The following is a 19,460-nucleotide window of genomic DNA, read 5'->3' on the forward strand; positions in this document are numbered from 1 at the left end:
TCCCTATGCCTAGGTGGGAGGTTGTCAGAAGACAGTGGCTGTCATGAGAGCTCAGAGCTGGCTTAATTTTGGACTGACATTCCCAGCAGATGAATGCAGGTATCCTGTGAGGTGAACTCTGTTAGCTTTAGGACTTTCATGGCCTTTAACTTGCATACTTCCCTCCTCAAGTCAAGATTTATTCTTCTCTTGACAAATACTCTTAGGTTTACAGACCAGTCAATCTCATATATGTGGCCATACTAAGTGTCAATATCTGCAAATAGCATATAATACACTTACCCCACTTCCTGCTTTCATAAAGAAGTCTTCTAGGACTCATCCCAATAAGAGGCTCAAATAGGGAGTTTCTGTCTCTTTGGTGGCCCAGGTCAGGGGAAGATGTTTCTGGTCAGGCCATCTGTTAGCTGTGCCCCTCAAATTAGAACAACATGGGGACCCCCTTCCAAGATGCTGCTTCTTATCCATATGCCCCCTGGGATAGCCCAGAAAAGGAATAAGGTAGACTGAGGTTACAGCGCTGTGAGATCTGAGTTCCAAATGTCTTCCAGCCATGAGCATCTCTGTGGGCTAGGTCAGCTGTCTTGCTGCCTCCTTCTCTGGCACTGTGTGATGTGGAGTTAGAAGATACAGAATACCTGGAGATACTTGGCTCACTCTGCTCTGAGATAAGATCAGCTGGCAATGACTTTGGTTTAATCAGAGCTTAGCACCTACATTATTAGTCTTTATACTTAGTAAATTTTTAGACCACAAGTGGATTTCCCTCTGTAGTCAAACACAGCTGAGCCACAGGGATACTTTTTAAAGCTCTATTGATTGGTATACATTATTTTTTATTTTTTTCAACCCTTTTGTGTGTATTAAAGTGATTCATCAAACCAAATACAGGTACAAGTTGAGGAGGGCAAGAGAAACAGTAAGCTTCTGTGTCTTGGTAACCTGACTGTAGTCAATATACACAGTGAAAAGGAAAGGAACAGAACATCAAACTGGCCAGTGGGAGGGCTTGAGGTGTAGCTCTTACTCAGGTTGACTGCAACCATCAGTCCGGGAAACTACTTCCTGCCCAGTGTAAGTACGCATGGAAGAAGCCTGAGAAAGGTTTGTTGTTGTTTTGGTTACCTCTTGATCTCCAAGAAGATTTGCTAGATGGTTTCAAAGAAGTTTATCATGCTCTAAAAATTCTCCTAAAGGGGAACCTCTGGGCTTTCAGCCTCTCAGAGAGCTACTCGGAAGACCTTGCCCAAATTCCATATGTGCTATTTTCTGGCTGTTTCCTTCTACTTTGGCACCAGTGGTGTAAGTTTGCTTGGTTTAACTTTTGGTTAAGGAAAGTGAATTTTAAATGATGTAAGTTTTTCAGGAAGCTGAGTGTGACATTTTGCTATAATGTGGGATGAAACCTCATTCTGTATTCTTTATATTTACATTGAAGCAAAGCCTATTTTAAAAGTCTTGAACACAAGATTATTGCCCTGATACATACATAAATATATATACCTGTATGTCTATCTGTCTCTTTTCTTCTAAGACCTTTGGCTTAAATTTTATACGAAAAACTATAACAGTGAGCTAGCTATATCCATATCTTGGTATTTACTGTTGGGTTAGAACTGCCATAAAGGTTTATATAGAAACTTGTCACTCCAAAGATACTCTCCCAAAGCCGTGATCATTCTTTAGTCATAAAAAGGAGTAACTTATTAAAAAAAACAAACAATATTTTAAATAAAGATAGATAGTTTTTTCCTTTAAATCTGAAACTCCAGTGGAGCTACATGTAACAGTGACTTAAAACCACCTGACACAGAGAATGTGTTTTAAATTCTCTAGAGAGTGTGTTCACTTCATAACCCCATGAAGTGGTGTGATTGAAAGGAAGTAGTTAGTGCGCTATATAAGGGTTGATGATGAGTGAATAAAAGAGAATATGATTTAGAGATTCCTGAACTGCTTACTGCTGAAGAGAACAAAACAAAACTATACAAAATAACATGAAAACATTTTCAAAGTGGTTCAAAAAAATGTCCCCAGAACCTTCTCTCTCTTCTTTTTTGGTATTTTGTTTCCCAAATATCCTCACACACAGCCCTCAGCCCTTGCAGCTCAGCCGTTCTTACTTCATTATCTTTTCATATGATAAATTACCCCTGCTCTTGATAATTTGTCTCTATCAAAACATACGCGTCTCATGTCTCTTTCTCTTATGGCCCTGTTCTCTGCAATGAGGTTGATAATTTAGTGAAACAAAGGTAGTTTCCACTGATAATGCCTTACTATACCATCTCATCTATGACATACTTGCATTCCAACAGCTACCTTCAGGGATATAATCAAAAAAAGTTGATAATGATGAGAAGACGGAGCACTATGACTGTATAAGGGCTTTTCCCTCATAAGAACCTTCTGCAACACTCTTCAGATCAACTGAACAGACTTTCTCCTCCTCCAAAGCTTAACATCAACCCTAATTACAAAGCCACCTTTGCAAACTGACATGCCACAATGTAGGTGATCAGGGCTTTGCCTGCTCTGAGGAGGATCCAAATTTGGGAAGAAAGAGAGAAAAGGCCTGATGACAATGGCAAGTGTCAGAACTACACTGTGTAGTGTAGAGGCTACTAGTCCATTTCCATCATTGCATAAAGTCTGATTTTACAGCCTATCTAAAAAGTGAGGAGGGCATGTTCATTCAAGAAAAAGGGCAATGAGGAAGGTGATTCTTCTCAAGAAGCTAGTTCTACCTATGAATGCCAAGATCTCCCTCACTTGCTAGTAGACCTAAGGATTGTGATCTCAAATGGAAAAAATCACATACATCATTATGATGGATCCATATTCTAGGGAATTAGTTCTTATAAAGGAAGATTATAGCTTATGTAGATTTAGTAATCTCTCTCCCTCCCTCTCCCCACCCTTTATTTATTTAATTTACAGGACTTAACCTATTTTTCTCTAATGCAATGACTCTTCAAAGTAAGTATGTTAATATGTATTCTACATCTTACAGGCAAGAAAACTGAATTTTATGGAACATAAAGTGGCTTGCTTATGTACAAATAAGGCAAAGGCTACCCAGTGAGTCCTTGGACACAGCTGCCAACCCAGGCCTTTCTTGCATTTGGTTGTACTTCAGACAGTCCGATAAAAGCTGCCTGGGTGAACTAATGTATTCTTTTTGATAAATGGCTCTCAGTAACATCATTTCTTAACTTGTGGTCCAGCACTACATGTTACGTGAAGAAAGATTCCAAAATCAGATCAGGTTGGCAAATGTTAGATTAAAGATAATTAAACAAGCTTACTTATTACAGAACTTCTCAGAGCCTTTAATATATTAATACACATTGTGAATCTCCAAGAAGGGATGTGATAGTCAGGATTTCCAAAACTTCCCACTTTGCAGCAGAGAACCTTGAAGGCTAAATGTTCCATAGGATGATTTCTGAGAAGTGAGGTTCCCTACAAAGCTACTCAGAGGGAAGATCTCTAACTAGAGAAAGTGCTTCCCTGTTGCTGGCAATCTCATAATTGCTTGGTAAATATTAGGTGTCCAATCAATATTTTAGAATGATTGTTTGTTGAATGAAACACTCTGAAGTTTAGGCCTCCTCTGTGCCAGGCCCAGGAATCAGGATTGCTTTTTCAGTCTGTGAGCAGGTACCATATCCCCTTTGTGGGAGTGGAAGTGGTGTGTGTTCATTCTCTTAGTTTATCTGTAGAGGGCAGTTCTTTCTCTAACAATAATAATCATTTCTTGTGTTGCTGTGACCTACCATTGATACCCATCCCAGAGGCTTTTGCTGGGATGGTTTGTTTAGCAGGGAACCATCCCAGCCCCCAACCACTCTTCAGGCAGTTCTGGCCAAGAGTGTCTCAAGGTGTCCCAAGAGTGGCATTTTGAGGTACTTTTCCCTGTCCCCACTGGCTTGCTGAAACAAACAGGTAATAAAACAACAAAACACAAAAACATAAAACAGTGTGGCTGGTGTTTGTGTCTTGTGTAGGCCTCTGGTCTTTCACAATAGTTCCAGGCTCTTTTTGTAGCTGGTCAGATAGCAGATGGGGCCCAAACTTTTATTTCATGCTCCGGTAGCCTTCAGAAAAGTCTGGTCCCTTTCATCAAATCTAGCCTCATCACACAGCTCATTTCTATTCATAATAGGTGCTGTTCCCTACCACAGAATTCCATCATAGCTAAATGAGCCCACTGGGCCGGCCACGTCATTTCTTTTCCAGCTGAGCACAGCTATGATCAAGCTCTCTGTGGGCAGTAATGTTTCCTCATTCCACTTTGTAATCAATCAATAGGAACAAAAGATGCCGCATTGTGTCCTTCAATAAATTGGATCTAAACAAATAAACAGTCCCCTGGCAGGGTATTCCATTGATTCATCTTCATCAGTAGTCAGAACACAATTAGTTAGGAATATAGCCAACAGAAATTAGTGTCTATGTGCCCCAAACCTTGTACAAATACATTCATGGTAGCATTATTTGTGATAGCCCCAAACTCAAAATGTCTCAAATGTCCCTCAACAGTCTGATGGATGAGCTGTGGTATATTCACACAATGGGATGTTACGCAGCTGAGACTGCATGCATTAACGTCACAAGCAACAACATGTATCCTCTCATAGACGCACAAGGAGTGCAATACTGCAGGATGCCATTTATATAAAGTTCAAGGGCAGGCAAAACTATTCTCTGGTATTTAAAGTCACATTTGGGAGGTAACTGAGAGAGGACACAAAACATTCTTTAGAGGTATTAGTGAGTTTAATTTCTTGACCTGGCTGGTGGTTTCATGAGTGTGTTCATGTAACACAAATTCATTGAACTATATATTTGTTGTGTTTGCCTCTGTGTTTGTTGTGTTATACTCTAACACAAAGTTTACTCAAATAATGTAAAAAATATCATTGAGGTTCATGGTGGTCTGCTTTTATCTTTCAGAAGATAGATATGCAAGTAGAGGAGGATGAGAGAGTGTGATGAGGTTGGTCCCTTCTTTTAAACTCCCCTACCAGGCAAAGTGAGTGAGGCGATGGGGTCAGGTGGGTGGGTGTATCATTTTAGGGAGATCCCTCCTTAGGAGGACTGAGGGAAAAGTTTTCCCCAACTGTGTAGATTCCAATTCTCTCTGCTTCCAAAGCTTTTACTTTATCCAAAAGAATGGCTTAAATGTAGCATTTCAGACTAGCAGAATATATATATTAGGATCTTGGCTTTTGTTAAGTCATACAAATAGGTCCTCCATGCCTGGAGGCACTCAGTTGGAATGCCTTTCCCATTTGCTGGCATCTCACTGGCAGTTGAAGAAGCCCTCACACGATTGCAGAGATTCACAAATTTGTTGAATGGCTTATGGCTGCACATCTATCAACAGACAAATTAGTGTTAACTTCTCAGGATATTGGAAAACCTAATTAATTTTTGATTAATGAGGACTTAGGTTGGGTTGTTGGCTTCAACTCTGTATGTATGGAAGAATACTCTTATTAACTAATTGGTTTTTTGGGGGGCAGGGCAGATACATTTATTGGGTAATGAAAATTTTCTACAAATAAAATGAGTAATCTTTTGCTAGAAAAACGAGAAAATAAAAATTCTGTCTGTGGTTCTTTCATTTTAGAGCCCTCAAGGAGACAAGAATAGCTTAAAATAACCAGAACTTGTGTTTAAAATCACAAATTCAGCATTCAGCATTGTCAAAATCCTCAAATGCACAGGCTTGGCTGTCTAAGATGACTCACCATTAACTTTATCTGGAGTGGATTTCTAGGATATGCCTAATTTGCAAGAAATCTTTGAGTTCAGAGAAATTGCTTAGTTGAAATTTCATTCTGTATAAACTTGTTCATGTCTGGTTCAAATACTGAAGCACTGTAATTTGCCAGCTGTGGATTAAGGGGGGAAAAATGCCTCACAGTTTTAAGTGGGAAGACCAAGGCCAGGTCACCTCTCAAGGCCAAGCCAGGACTACTTAAACTTTGCATTATTAAGCAAAGAGACTGTTCAAATTTACTCATTATGAAGGAAAGACACCTAACTGTGTTTCAGTAATTATTAATATCGTATTGCTGTACAAAGTTGCGATGCAAATTTTATTTAGATATCTTTCCCCTGTGGTGTCTCTTTCCTTTTTTGACTTCCCTTTGGCCCCACCCCCAACACAACATTGATGTTCTCTGTTCCTTTTTCAGTTCACTCATTCACCCGTCTATCCATCTCCTCAATATACAGATTCACTTAGCACATACTATACTAGTGAAGCAGAATCAATCTTAAGAAATATGTACAGTTTATTTTGGGTTTTCTAGAGATGATATCTATCCTTTTAGGGTTTTATCTGTTAGTGATTATGAAAGGAATTCCATTGGTTGATTGAAAAGAATACAAATGGCAGACTAATGCGGCTCCTCTCAGTTGGCATCCTGTGGTCTTTGGACTTGACTATGGAGAGAAATTTTTCATTTCACCTTCTTTTGTTGTCTGATGTAATATGCAAAAAAATGTTAGTTTATGCCATTAATTAAGCCATAAGTTTTGTACTTGCCAAAATGGTCTTCTACTTAAGAGTCAGCACCTTTTTAAGGGAGTTGAATGATGGCTTGCTCTTGTAGTTGGGTATAGGTCTCCATGACTTTTCCTCTATCTCTCACTCATGTGTAAAGCATAACCAGAATGTAAATAAAGAGTCAATTTTTAAAAAATTTTTATCCTCATCTGAGGACATTTTTTTTTCACTATTTTTAGGGAGAGGATGGGAAAGAAAGAGAGAGAACATTGATGTGAGAGAGAAACATCAATTGGTTGCTTCCAGTATGTGTCCTGACTGGGGATTGAACCCACAACCTAAGCATGTGCCCTGACTGGGAATCAAACGCTAACCTTTCAGTTTATGGGGTGATGCTCCAACCAACTGAGCCACACCAGCCAGGGCAGAAAGAGAGTCATTTACAATGATGTAAAGCACAGATGGATAACAGGAGTCCCAGCAGTCCACAGCCATGCAGTGGTCCCTTGTGAATGAACTTGTAGCTCTCACTTACCTTCAGGTTTCAGAGGCTGGGTTGAAGCTTTTATTCTGGTGACTATGCCACCAGTTACTCTAGCAGTTGCAGTAGGTAAGTCTCCAGAAAGTGGCTGACTTCCAGATGCTGCTTCTGATTTGGATCCTATGGGAGGATTTTTGATTATTCATAATTGTTTACTTTTAGTAGATGACCTGATTTTTTTCTTTCTATTTTATAATAAATTATTTTATCGTTATAACATTGGAACACTGGAAGAATAAAGCAAATGTTCTTAAGAGTTTTTAGTTATCTCATTTCCAGTTCCTGCACCCCAGTGAAACAACCACAGGGAGACTGCTCCACTTTCAGAAGAGCAGCCACTGGGGGTGAGTTGAGGTGCTTCAGTGAGGTGGATTACAACAACATGATAAAATATAAAGCACACACATTTTAGTAAGGTAACTGTGTGCGTGTGTGTTGAACATTTTGCCAATTATGTTACTGAAATCTGTCTCCTACGGGTTGACTTCAGACTGTTTTGGAACTTTTATGTAAAGCTCTTAGATTAATGATAACTCGGTATCAGTGATTTTGGCAGCCGCTTTGTTAGCCATTGTTAAAAATAAGGGTCATAATCTTGTGATTTGAACTATTTTGAGCTAATTAAATTGTCTGTGCTCACAACACCCTGAACAACTGGAAGTTTGTTTCATAACTCAAAGATTCTTAGGTTGGAAGTTTCCGTAGGCCATGGACCACAAACTGCTCATAAACAATGAACCAGTTAATTAACGTGTGCAATGCAAAGTCACAAGTGTTAAGTAAAATAACTAATGTCAATGGTATAAAACACCAGGCCTGCTCTGGCTAGAATCCCCTTCTCACTTTTGGTAGAGGTGTGAGTTCAAATAAATACTTTTTTTTTTTCTTATTTTATTAAATTTTATTTTTTAAAGTATATTTTATTGGTTATGTTCTTACAGTAGTTCCAATATTTTCCCCTTTGCTCCCCTCTGCCCAGTACCCCCCTTCCCTCCACCAATCCCACCCCCCTTAGTTCATGTCCATGGGTCGTGTTAATAAGTTTTTTGGTTTCACCCTTTTGTATACGATTCTTAACATCCCCTTGTCTATTTTGTGCCAACCGATTATGCTTCTTAGTCCCTGAATCATTTCCCCATTTCTCCCCCTCCCTACTCCCAGCTGATAACTCTGCAAATGATCCCCATACTTATGATTCTGTTTCTATTCTGGTTTGCTTAGTTGGATTTTGTTTTTATTTTTTAGATTCAGCTGTTGATAGTTGTGAGTTTGTTGTCATTTTAGTGTCCATAGTTTTGATCTTCTTTTTCTTAAGTAAGTCCCTTTGACATTTCATATAATAATGGCTTGGTGAGGATGAGCTCCTTTAGCTTCACCTTGTCTGGGAGCACTTCATCTGCCCTTCCATTCCAAATGATAGCCTTGCTGGATAGAGTAATCCTGGTTGCAGGTTACCTTTCATCACATTGAATACTGCTTGCCAGTCCCTTCCTGCCTGCAAAGTGTCCTCTGAGAAATCAGCTGATAGTCCTATAGGCGCACCCCCCCCCCCCCGTGGGCAATTCTCTGCCTCTCTCTTGCTGCCCCAAGGACTCTGTCTTTATCTTTCACTTTTGGCATCTCAATCATGATGCATCCTGGTGTGGTCCCCTCTGGGTCCAGCTCACCCGGGACCCTCCGTGCTTCCCGGACCTGTATGTCCATCTCCTTCGCAAAATTTGGGAAGTTTTCCTCATTTTTTTCAATTCTTGCTTCCTCATTCTGCACTGGTTGACTGTTCTTTTTTTCCTTATGTTCCAAATCATTGATTTGAACCCTGGTTTCCTTCCCTTCACTATTGGTTTTGTGTGGATTTTCCTTTGTTTCACTTAGCATAGCCTTCACTTCTTCTCTTATGTGTTTGCCATACTCAAGCATATCTGTCAGGCCTGTGAGCATCTTTATCACCAGCATTTTGAATTCTGCATCTGTTAGGTTGTCTCTCTCCTCATCTGTTAGGTTGGCTATCTCCTCATCACTTAGTTCTCCCACTGGAACCTTGATCCATTCCATGTTTTGGGCCATACTTCTCTGTCTCCTCATTCTGACAGACTCCTGTGTTTGCCTCCATGTCCCAGGGAGAGCTGTCACTCCTACTACATTGTAAGGGATTCATCAGTACAGGGAGACCTGTTTCATCACGTTGTGGCTCTGTATGTGGGGCAGGGGTCTGAGAGGGAACAGTGCCGTCTGCCCAGCACTCACCCCTTTTTCCAGGCACCTCTCCCACTTCTGAACTGGACTGGCGCTCCTCTAGCTGCTGCTCTAGCTGTTGTTCCCAGACTGGGTGGGTCTGCGGACATTCTAGGACCATGGGGGCCGTTTAAACAAGAGGATTCTGCTGAGACCTTCAGTTTCTGCCTCCACCCCAACCCCCACTGGTCTGCACAGTCAGAAGCAATGAGGCTTGATTTTCCCTGGTGATGGGACCATAAGCTGTGAGGTCCAGTGAGGAGCTGGGAATGCTCCCCAGGTGTCCCTCCTGACTTTTAAAATGTGTGACTGCTCTCTGCCGGCCTGCTGCTGCTGCTACCACGCTGCGTGCTCTCTGCCCCGTCTCTGCCCCTCTACCTGTCTGGATGAGCATTTCGTCTTTATATCTTTGTTTTCTGGACTTCCATGCAGTTTGATTTTCTGGAACTTCTGGTTGTTTCTAGTTTTGAGGTAGTTGTATTCCTTTTTAATTGTGGAGGGAGACACAGCGTGTCTGTCTACACCTCCATCTTGGCCGGAAATCTCAAATAAATACTTTTTGACAATATAAAATAATAGTGCAAATGTGATATTACACATCAAGCCAGGGCACTCATAGCTAGAAGAAATCCCAGCTTTGAAAATGAAAGAAGGTGTGCTAGGAACATATTTTTGTTTTTCTGCTGGGAAGGTGCAACCTGGTATGGCGACTGTAGGTGGGCGCTGGCATGGGTTGGCAGCTTGGGGTTTCTGGACACCTGGTTGGGGGTGTTGAGGGCTGCCATAGCAGGGAATCATTTCTGGTGACTGTGGAGGCACTTACCTCCCAGTGCTCTTCATTCTTTCCTCTTTCTTCCATTCTGACATTTCGTCTCTCTCACATGTACGTGATAGCAGTGGACAGGGGGTACTGGAATTCTGGGGGCTTTGGAGCTTACCCTGCCCTACTTCATTCACTTGGGCTTCCATGGTCTGTGCTCTAAGAAAAGCTATTAGTAGCTTTAAAAAATTTGTTTTATTTGTCGTATCATGAATATCATTCTGCTCCAGAAAACTGTATCAATGAATGACTGCTCTGAGTCAAAAGGGCTGTGGTATTAATATTTGTGTCCACCCCCTCCCCAAATTTATATGTTGAAATCCTACCCTCCAAAGGTGACGGTGTTATAGATGGGGCCTTTGGGAAGTGCGCAGGTCCTGGGAGTGGAGCCCATAGGAGTAGGATTAGCACTCTTATAAAAGAGGCTCCAGAGAGCTCCTAGCCCCTCCCCTCTGTGAGGATACAAGAAGTCTGCAACCCAAAGGAGAGCTCTTACCTGACTATGCTGGCACCCTGATCTCAGATGTCCAGGTTCCAGAATTGTGAGCAAGAAATTTCTGTTGTTTGTCAACTATCTAGTCTGTGGTGTTTTGTTAGCCCAGCCCAAAGACTGAGACAGAAAGGTTCTAAGTGAAAGTGGTAGTCACCTTCTCCACTTACTATGTTAGACAGTCTTGGGAGCATTTTCTCATAGTCCTTTCTCAGGAAATTGACCCCAGGTGGTTGTTTCTTTAGAAAGCAGCTTTGATTTATGCTGAGTGACCTTGCCATGTGGTCCCAGCTGACTCATGCTGGGAGAATGCATTCAAGCCCCTAGCACATCTTATGATTTACACACTGGTGATTCCCCAAATTGTTATCTCTTGGTTATACTCTTCTCCCAGTGAGCTCCAACTCTATCTGTGTATCTATATATCAACTGCCCACTGGACACCTCCAGGTAGGTGTCCCATAGGCATCTTAAGTTCACCATGTTCAAACCTGACTCATCATCTTCCTCCTCAAACATGCTCTTCTTTCTTGATTCCTAATCTTTATAAATGACATACCTAGTCACTCTGTCCCCTGTAGCCAGGTGCCTTCCTGTCATGTTTGCCCTCTTTCTTTCCCTTGGTCTGACACTCAGTCCATAACCAAGAGTCATTCATACCACCTCCTCAGGATCTTCCCCAATATCTACTTCCTCCTTCCATATACTTCTGCTCTAGCCCAGGTTCACCACCCACCCACTGGCCTAATATTCCTGTCGTATCCTCTGAGCCTGGGCCAATGAGTAACATATAGTAGGTTTTCAACTAGTATTTGTTGAAATTATTGATTAAAAGAACATTGGCTAACTTACAGGAAGGTAAGACCCATCTAATGATTTGGAACATACATGGGTGTTCTGTATCTGACGTGATCAAATCCCTTTTATTAAAAAATTTAAATTTAAGCTGCAATATATTAAGCAGCTGAAAGCTATGGATTATTGTTTCTGACAGGATGACAAGATGCCCTGTGTTCCCAGGGCTGCTGCTGGACCTGAACAATAACAAACTTTGGTTCCAGTTCTTGGTGAAGCTTGTCCTTTCTCTTAATGTTGGACATTTTGCCTCAGAAAGCCTCTTTGGTAGTTGAGATGTTTTTTCTTGCCTCCTCACTCCTCCTCTATCCTTGTACTATGCTTCCAAAACAGGATATAGCTGGGACCTATTTATTTTTACTATCCCAAAAGAGTCTAACTAAATACACTTGTATCTACACTTATTTTCTTTTACCTTTGTTTAAATGATGTCCATTTTTACCTAGTCTAATGTCTTAAATGATATTGACTACTACCTTGGTGCCTTCATATCTCTGTCTCTAGGTTAACTGCCATCAGCATGCAACAATGTACTAGACGCCTGAACTTATTCCAAACTTCTGGGTTTTTGAAATCCAGGATTCTATGATTAGGTTTCTCCCTATCTTTTCTGTTTGTTCAGAATGACAAATATTTATTCTTTTCTTGTTTTTTTTTTTTTTTTTTTTATCTCTAGCTGGTCCTTGAGTTCACTTTGAATGAGATTAATTTTTCTCACTACTACCTTTATTTCTGATAAAATCTCTCTCCTCCATTTATCCAACAGGAGATCAATACTCCTTGACTCCATAGCTCTTCTCCTTCCCCAGTCCGCCTCTTCTTGACTCAGGAATGTTCTTAAGAGTGAGTCCTGTGTATATCACAGCCATGATGTACATGATGGCTAGGCTTGCCTGAAAAAAAAAATGCCTACAGATACCATTTATCAACATGCCATTTTTTAATTGAAAAGTATATAAAATTTTACCTGCTTTATGATGACTACCCAAAGTAGACAAGGGAGAATATTCCCAGACTATGTGGGCCCTGGATGGCCTCATTCACATGTCTGGGAAAGCTGGAATATACCAGGTGACTGGGCTTCTCTTTCCATGTGACCACTGTTTCCAGGAAGGCTCTCCTCCTCGAGGGGGTGACCTGGGCTTTCTCATAAGGTGGCAGTGTTCTAGTGCGTGAACGTGGAAGCTGTGAGTGTGCTGAGGCCTAGAAATCAAACACAGCTCATTTCTGCCTCATTCTATTGGTAAAAGCAAACCAGAAGGCCAACTTAGATTTCAGCAGCTGGAAAGCAGATTCTGCTTCTTGCCTAGAATCTGTGGCCATATTTTGTCTATCACAGAAAGATATGGTAGGAGATACTGTGGAGGGGGTGGGATTGCTGAAGTTAATATTTATGCATATAATAAATCTCATGTTTTGAATATAAGGAGTAGAAAGTTTTAGTGGAAAATTATTTCTCCATTAAATAAAAGGTGAACAAATGCTTACAAAATACTAATGTAAAATAAAATCATATTGTTATCTTGCTGAGGTCCCCATGTCTTGAGATTGGGCTCAGTATAAAAGGCTCACTGTAATTTGCTGGAAATGAGTATGTATCCAAGGGAGGAGCTTTTTACGTCAGATGATCTAAATCCAAAAAGCAATATAGGAAAGGTTGCTTGTTTTTGGAGGGGAAATATTAAGAATCTTTTAAACATAATGAGGCTTTTTTCTTTAAATCAACAAGCATAGCATGTTACTCAAGCATCAGTATTTGGCTTCATTAAAGGTTGTCTTCCAAACTGCAGGAATTGTTCAGATTTAAGACCAGGTGACTGTCTTAATTCAGGAACAGGTATGTTTGGCATCTTGCCATCCATGTCTCTTACTAGGTGCTACTTAACCATCACTGTTTTTTAAGCCAGTTTTTTTCCCTAATAAATACCCTGGCGTGTACATTACTGTTGTAGGAAGCCTTTGCACTGAGGTTTCTCTATGTGACAAGATGCTTAGTTGCATTTTATTTTGTTAAAAAAGAATTCATTGTCAAATGTCAGAGTTCATACAAATATGTAATTAAAAAATATTTTTTCCTAACATTTACCACTTAATCATGTTTCTGTTTTTAATCAACTGACAAAATGATGGAATTACTACTAATAGCTAGCAAGCATTGACATTGAGCACCAGGTACTGGGCTAAACATTTTACTCATCTGGTTGACTTTAATGCTCTCAATAAATCATTTATCCCATGAAGTATGGATTGTCTTCATTTTCTAGATGAAGAAATTGAGACTTAGGGTAATCAGCTTTCACTAAGTCACCCAGCAGGCACAATATGTTTTCTATAGCCTGTATTTCCAGGGGCAAAATTTGAAAACACATTTTAGTGATATTCCAGGGACAAGTTGTATTTCTCATTTGTGAGGCCTTAATGCCCTTAAGCTAATATTATAAGGCTGGGCATCTAGGTGGTAATGAAATAAACTAAATTAATGATGGATTTGAACTTCAGTTTAAATCAAAGTTATAGGTCAAGGCTTGGCAAATGTTCTCAGTAAAGGGTCAGTCAGATAGTAAATGTTTTTGGTTTTGTGGACTTTATGGCTTTGCCACAACTACTCAACTTTGCTATTGTAGTGCAAAGGAAGCTAGAGAAAAGAGGTAAATGAATAGGCTTAGCTATGTTCCAATAAAATTTTATTTATAAGACCATGTGGTGGGCTGAATTTGACCTCCGAATCAGCTTACCAACCTCTTCTGTAGGCTGTTTTTTGTTTTTTGTTTTTTTGTCACCATTGATGTTATCTTGATAAACTAAGTGCAGGATACAATCTTAATGATACTACAGAGGTCTGCCTTTTAGTATGCAAAGGTTTAGAACACAGGAAAGCCTACTCCCATTCACATTAACTGATATTGAATGGCTTGTTGGCTTCAGTCATTTGCATAATGGCTTCCTCAGTCTAATTTATTAGCAGTTAATTAGGTTACTATATTTGTTGTGGAAGTAAAATTGACATGACCCTGCCACTACATGCATAAGTGTTCCATAAGTGTCCATCATGTTCCAAGTTGGGATAAAAGAAAACCCACATTGCACCCTGAAACAAACCAAAAAAATCATTCTGCCTAGTTTTGGTCTCTAAGACAAATAAAACCTTCAGCATTTCTTGAAAGTTACTGATTGCTTAACAAAAGATGTCTGAAGATACATTGACATGTGTAGATGGTAGCTGTGAGAAAATGGCTTTTTTTTTTTTAAATGAACAGATTAACTGTAAATTTAGTAACCTTGGCGATTAAAAAATTAATGTACATGGGGTACCCCCCCAAAAACTGGAGTTATCTTCTAGAGGGCAGGCCCCTTGTAGTACAGGCTTCCCCTGCTAAGGGAGTGTTCTAGGAACCCATCTGTATCAGTGTACCAGCTGGCGTTGTGAGAGGCTATGTTTGGTTTCAGTGAATTTTTTTGAAGACTCAACATATTTGCCCATTTTATGATGGGTGATTTATGGGTGTACCTGCCTGCACTGTACTGAGTGTTCAGCAGTTTTTGACCAAGAACAACATGATTCCCCCCATGCCCCACCCTCCCTATTCACCCAGTCTCACCCCGAGTGACTTTTTTGTGTTTCCCTGGATGAAAAAGTCCTCAAAGGGAAACATTTTGCTGATGTGGAAGAGATGAAACAAAAAAACAGCAGAAGCATTAAAAGGCACCAAAATCAATGCATTCAAAAACTGTTCTGAGCAGTGAAAAGAAGTCCCATTAGGTGAATTGCATTAAATGGAGAGCACTTGGAAGGTGACTGAAGTTTAAACATGTAAGAATAAAGACACACTTTTTTATGAATAAATTCTGGGTTTTTTGGGTCCCCCCTCATACTTGTGTTTTGTATTGATGAGTCAATTCTCCTGCAGTCTGGTTCCTTTGCAACTTCTTTGCAAGAAAGCTGCTTTTTTTAATTTCCTCTATGCCTTGTCTCTAATTCTTCCTTTCACATACATTAAGATTTGTAGACCTGTTTGCTTATAGCCTAATGTGAACAGGATGAGCAATATCCTATTGGGGGCACAAAACATTGAAATTTATATTTTGAAGTTTGACCTAACCTTGAGAAGACTGGTCATGGCCAATTTTCATGTGCTACCAATAAAGCTATTTGTCACCATGGAAAAGAAATGTTCCTTTTGACTGCTTTTTCTTCATGGCTACAAAAGGGGCAGAATTTGAAGAAATTCAAATAGTAAGAATACTTTTAATTTTGGAATTCATAAAATTGTTATGAAATCTTCATTTCCTTAGTCAGATTTGACCTTGTACTTATGCCTAATTCACGTGGTGTGGTAGATATAACAAGGTTAATTAATAACATCATCTAACATTCTACCTGCTTAATGACTTCCATAATCTTTTAAGATAGTATAGGTTTCCAAAAGAGCCATGAATAGAAGTCAAAGAGTCCTGGTTTTTGCAATACAAGGATGTCATTATTCCCTTTCTCTTCTGTCCTAAGATTGAGACCTTAGCCAAACTGACCCAGAAAAAGCCATCCTAATACAGGCTTTGCTATTGAATGCCCCCCATCATAGTTTTTATCACAATGGGATAATATGAGATGGTTCCATAATAATTGATAGGGCATCTGATTAAATATGGCAAACTGGACAAATGTATTTATCTTTGCTGCTTCCCATAATCTAATGAGGAGGACAATACCAAAATGAATATAAACTCATAAGGGCAAAGAATAGGAAAGAAGACAGTAGGTAAACAGTGTCAAAATTTTAGGACTGACAAGATCTGGAAACAACCTAAGCGTCCATCAGTGGGTAAATGGATAAAGAAATATGACACGCGCACACACACACACATTATTCAGCCATAAAAAGAAGTAAACCCTGACATTTGTGGCAACATGTATGAACTTTGAGGATATCATGCTAAGTGAAATAAGCCAGAGAAAGACAAATATTACATGATCTCACTTTTATGTGGAATCTAAAAAAGTTGAATTCATAGAACTAGAGAGTAGAATGGTAGTTTTCAGGGGCCAGGATGTGGGGTGGGGGTAGGGAGTAGGGTGATGTTGGTCAGAGGGAACAAACTTTCAGTTATAAGATGAATAACCTCTTGGAATCTAGTCTACAGCATGGTTTGGACCAAATAATACTGTACTTTATACTTAAAATTTGATAAGAGTACATATTAAGTGTTCACACATACACACACACACAAGTTAATGTTTTCATTAACTTGATTGTGGTAAGCATTTCAAAACGTATAAATATATCAAAGTATCATGTTGTAGACTTTAAATATATACATTTTTATGGGTCAATTATACCTTAAAAGTCAGGAAAACTAAATAGCAAGTTCTAAAAAAAAAAAAAAAAATAGAACTATCGCTATCCAATATCCAGCCACTAATTATGTGACTATTTAAATTAAGTAAAGTGAAATACAATTTAAAAATTCTCTTATTCAGTGTAATTAGCTATGTTTCAAGTGCTCAGTAGCTACATGTGGCTACCATGTTGGAAGGCACTGATGTAGAGCATTTCCATCATGGCAGAAAGTTCAGATGGACAGTGCTGTTTTAAGGATGGAAAGTGGATGGATGAAAGGAGCTGAGTTAGGTTTCAGGTTGCTCGGCTCTGTGAAGTGCCTACATGGTGTAGTCGCAGAGGTGGATTTAATGGCAGGCACACCGGGCACGTGACCTGGACCCCGACTTCTGAAAGGCCTGGCAAAACCCCAACTTAATACTTTTTTCTAATGACACCAAGTTTGGTTTCATATTGTGCAATTTTAATTATGTACAAGTTGTAAACTTGCAGGGCCCTTGAGAAGTTGGGGCCCAGGGTGCACACCCGGTGAACCCGCTGTTAAATTTGCTTCTGGGTGGGTTGAATGGCGGCTCCCCAAAAGATATGTCCACATCCTTATGTCCAGAATGTGCGAATGTGATCTCATTAGAAAAAGGGCCTTTGCAGATATAATTAAGTTAAGGGTCATGAGATGAGATCATCCTAGACTATTGGCTGGACCTAAATCCTTATAAGAGATGAGAGAAGGCCATGTAAAGACAGAGGCCGAAGCTGGGTTAGAGGGCCAGGGACAAAGGAATGCCCAGAGCCATTAGAACCAGAAGGCAAGGAAGGATCTTCCCCTGCAGACTTCAGAGGCAGCTTTGCCCAAACCTCAGGTTTGAATTTCTGGTCCCCAGAACTGTGAGGGAATAAATTTTTGTTGTTTTAATTCATCAAGTTTATGATGCTTTTTTTTTTTTTTCAAATAGCAGCCTTATTTGGGAGGACCGCAAGACTAATGTTTACGAAATGAAGAGTTTGAACCAAAAAGTTTCCAGACTGAGAGAAAATGGGCATATGTGAAGGCAGGAGGAAGATGCCTTCCTGTGAGACTCTGAGAGTATGACTTTAATCTAAAAAGGAGAATTTATTAACAGAGTCCAGTGATATCTCACAGATCATAAAGGTGTCTCTCAAAGAAGAAGGGTTTTACATGGGGTATGCACTCCAAACTGTGGCTACTATACCACCCTTCCCCCTGCCCCTCTAGATCATCAGACTCTTTTGACCCTGAAGGCAGAGGGATAGTTGCTATTATCTCAGGAGTGGACTGAAGAACCAACTGGCCTCCTTCCCTGAGCACTTGGTTCCATGAATGTTTACTTCTCCGTCTCTAGTTTTAGAGAAATGCTGTATTGTTCCCAATCCCTTCTTTGCTTTCTTCTTCATTCCCTTCACTCCTGATAGGTTGATTTCCCTCACTCAGCAGGTGAGGTTCACCATTGAAATGTATAGAACCCAAAGATTACCAGATGGATCCCAAGGAGCATCCTTGATCTTGTAGGAAGCATGCAATATGGCCTGTTGATATTTCTCCTTTCTTCAGTCCTCTTGGTTCTTCAGAATTCTTGATTCTTCTAGGGAGGATCTTTCAGGGGAAGATTCAGATTTTATGAAGCACAAGGCCTTATCATTTGGTGAATGCTGCTTAAGAAAGGGAATTCAAACTTAGAAAGACAAAATGAAGTATGAAAGTCAATTTTTACTTAGAACATAAAAGAAGTTACAAAAAAGTACTATGTTAAAAAAAGTAATGAATAGGATAGACCTATAACATCAGAAAAATAGCGTAGGTTTTAAAAACTAATTACCTGTTAATAAAATAATATTTCAAATATTATTTCCAGTATCTTGAGGCCACATACTTTTGATTTCTTCATATGACACTAATTTTATAATATCATTTATAGAAGTGACATTTCTATAATTAGAGGGAGTGGAAAAACAATTCAATCATTTTTCTAGCATGTTGCTTAAAAGTTATTTTGTTATTGATGTTTTAGAAAAGTTTATTTTTAGCTTCAAACTCATTATTGTTAGTATATATTTTTAGGATTGTTATCAAATGTGGGAAAATACCAAGTTTTATATATGAGCTGTTATAAATGTACTTGCTATTTAATGTGTTTCCACCCTACAAAAAATACACAGAAATAGTACAGATTCCGTGCAGTGTGTTTCCCAATAGAAAAGAAAAAGTGTGGCAGTTATAACTTCATGTACTGTATTACTGAGCATATTCTTAATAGGGGAAAAATCCCTTCTTGCCTGGTATCAATAAGAGCACAATCTCCTCTTTATAATTTTATAGAACTTATGATTGGAAGAATTTTTTTGGATTTACTTTTAGTTTAGTTATTATTTCTCCTCCATTATCTATGTTCTTCTATTAGTGGGTGCCACAGGACCCATTTCCATAGCAATTGACCATTTATTTAAGGAGTTGGCAGGTGGCAGTGGGAGTAGTCTCTTCCTAAAAGTCTTTCCTACATTGGCTCCACTAGTGTTATTTAACTATTTGTGGAAGTGGCTATGAAGCACGTAACTACATCTCATGAAATTTAAACCACATGTGTTTTCAAACTCAACTCCCTCTCTTAGCTGGATCCCAAAATCACTGCAGCTGCTTCTATTGCAAT

Source organism: Furipterus horrens, unplaced genomic scaffold, assembly GCF_987537825.1.
Source record: "Furipterus horrens unplaced genomic scaffold, mFurHor1.1.pri manual_scaffold_5, whole genome shotgun sequence".
In the NCBI taxonomy this organism is placed as follows: Eukaryota; Metazoa; Chordata; class Mammalia; order Chiroptera; family Furipteridae; genus Furipterus; species Furipterus horrens.